The sequence below is a fragment of the Lethenteron reissneri genome, chromosome 14, assembly GCF_015708825.2.
Source record: "Lethenteron reissneri isolate LAM-NWPU_2019-01 chromosome 14, ASM1570882v1, whole genome shotgun sequence".
In the NCBI taxonomy this organism is placed as follows: domain Eukaryota; kingdom Metazoa; phylum Chordata; class Hyperoartia; order Petromyzontiformes; family Petromyzontidae; genus Lethenteron; species Lethenteron reissneri.
This window is the reverse complement of record NC_083792.1, coordinates 11,809,720-11,812,733: the sequence shown is the minus strand read 5'-3', so window position 1 is coordinate 11,812,733 and position 3,014 is coordinate 11,809,720.

Genomic DNA, 3,014 nt, shown 5'->3' with positions numbered 1-3,014 from the left:
CGAAGTGACTTATCATGTGGAAAAATACTCCCAACGCACGTTTCTAAATGTGGAGGGAAAGACCGGAAGACCGACAGAAAAATCCATGCGAGAACATTCAAACTCCAATTTTACAGACTCGAACCCACGACCTCCTGTATACCAGGCAAGGTAGTTAACATCTCGCACAGTAGCGCACAGTTAGTCATGACAGTGGTTATTATGTTTTCTGATAAATCACAAGAGGCATCTCATCGCGCTGAAAGTTGCCCCCTTTATTATAATTTGCAACGCCTTTAAATGGAACGAGCGAGGGAACAATTGGATCATTGTGTGCTTGAAACTTTGACACACTCCTTTTCAGTACGTCAGCATGCTGTTGAAGTTGCATGTTTTCCAAATGTGCAAGGCTTGCTCATTGCTCATGGTTGCGTGGGTACCGCTATACAATTAGATTTTCTCTGGAGGCCAGTATTACTCATTTCACCGAGATTCAAGAAAGTGAAAACCTCGCCAACGTTAATTTACTTGGTACGAAACGGTCATAATTCACGCAAACGCTCTTTTTATGATCGTTATGTTTGAGGCAAAAAAAGCATACGGTGTCGTGTATTTTGTTAATGTTGTGTATAGCAAGAACATTTGAATAAATTTGCGGTTTAGTTAATTTGAGATAGCAACATATGCCAACGATGGGAATGATACCACGTGTTTGCACCGCCTTCCCGGTTGTGGCAGCATGTTTCCTTTCTGAGTGAAGAAAACATAACAAGTAACTCACAAATGTGTGCACACAATCATTTAATAATGAGGCTTCTGTTCATTGGTCTGGAATGTCACCAGACCAGAGCTGCAATATTGCCAATTTCGGTCTGCAGTTAATGAATTTAGATTTGGCTGCTCCAGTTCATCAATGTGTTAACATTTTGCATTCATTATTTAGCCTTGTTAAATTTGGAGTGCCAATTACCGTATGCTTACGCACGTATGCCCTGTGGCAAACGCATTGTGCATAATTGGCCTAATGACGTAATATAAAGAGTTGTAGGAGAATGAGACTCTGTGCCTGTTGCGCTGTGTGAGGCCACTATGTGATGGGTCTGAACAAGAACAACAACAGCACGTGTACCATGGCTCTTACTGGTCCAGTGTTGTTACATTGTGCCTGCATATCTTTCCAAAGTTTGCTCGTCGCAGTCCGCACCTCCGATGAGCATGGTTGGCTACGTACGGTGCGAAAAAAGTTCAACATTCTGTCCCTACATACGGCCTGACAGGTTATACAATTAAATTTGGATGTATTTTAGCTTATAAATGTGACTGCATCTTAAGGGGCTGCACAGAAACAACAGTTGACATAATTATTTTGTGGAGACAAAAGAGGCATTCAGTCACAGCCAGTGGATAGAAAGGACTTCGACAGGGGTAAGGATGACGGGCGAACGGGAGTTTCTGACGTAGAGGGGGCAGCAGAGGAGAAGGAGCGACCTCCCACTGTGTGAAGGTTGCCCGAGGGCTTCAATAGAAAGCCTGGGGCTCAGGGTGCGCGGAGGGGAGTGCAGTGAGATGAGAGGCGAGAGGTAGGCAGCTGGGAGTCCATGGAGGATATGCTGTAATGTTTATAAAAGCAACCATGAGAACACGTGCTCAAGCAAGCAAGGGTACTCAACTGGGTTGGGATCCGTCATGCGAAGCTCTCTAGCCATCGAACAAAGAGGGGCACCACATTGCGCGCTTCCACATGCGCTTCTGCGGCCGTCTGGAACGCTCTGTCTTCCGATATTAGGAAGCCATTGCAGCTACGCACTTTTAAATATTGATTGAAAACTCATTTCTTTACTTGTGTTTGGACAAATTATCTACGCAAGTATGTCCAATGCATGCTAACATTGACAGCATGGTCTTGGTCCAAAACAGTTTAAAAGACGTAGTCCATTAAAACAAGCGTGTAATGACTCAGATCCAACACAATGTCACGATTCAATGTTACGATTTGGTGTCACGATGTGCTTAAAGGATGGATAATTCATTATTATTTTTGGTTTTCCCTTGGCGCTGCGGGGCTACGTTTTGAGCAGCACAAGGCGATGCAGCAAAACTCTATAGTTGCACTGCACTGCTATGGTGCCATGTGTACGCTCCCCACCTTAACCAGTGTGGTGATTTATCGTGAAATAACCCAACAACTAGGCCCTTATCTCGCAGTGGATTGGATAATGGGGCTGTAACTGTAGTACATGTGGAGCATGTAGAATATAGACTAAATAATGGCTGTACGTTTCACACTCCGTGAATCCGACATGTAATGTTTAGTACAGGTATCTCTCGATTTACATAAAACGAAACTTCGTATATTGAAATGGCCTTTTCCGTTAACTTAAGACTAAACATGAGGGATGTGTTTCGGACAGTCATGCCAACCCTACTCCTAACCTAAAAAATATACAACCATATTACTTTTCGCAGTACAAAAATAATAATAAAGAACGTGAATATTAAAACGACTAAATAACTCTTGACTCCAAGATTTCGTGACTGCAGGAATTGATATTCTTGGGTCTTTCTTTAAAGTCACGTAGATAGGTTCAAAGAAAATGGCTGCTGACATTTGGGCTACGCTCATTTCAAACCTTTATAAGCAGGTTGCCTTGGCAGACTAACCCCACTTTCATGATGACGACCGCTTGTGTTGAGATCGAAATGTCGTAGATTTTTTTGTCATTTTCTTTGAAACTATCTCCATGACTTTACCGAAAGACCCAATAATAAGATTAGATAACTATTAATTGAATACGAAAATAATTAACATTTTCAGGGAAGTCACCAAAAGATCTGCACGTTGGAATGAATAGAAAGGTGACGTGAAGGCGTTCCTGTTGCACTGCGGGGGACATCGTGACGCTGTCGTGGATGGATGACGCAGCCGACCGGGTGATTCTTCTTTGAGTTCGTGGTGCGTGCCGTAGTGAAATTTCGTAAACGCGGAAATTCGATTCCATCAATCGAAAGTTCCCATGATTTGTTAATTGCATTCA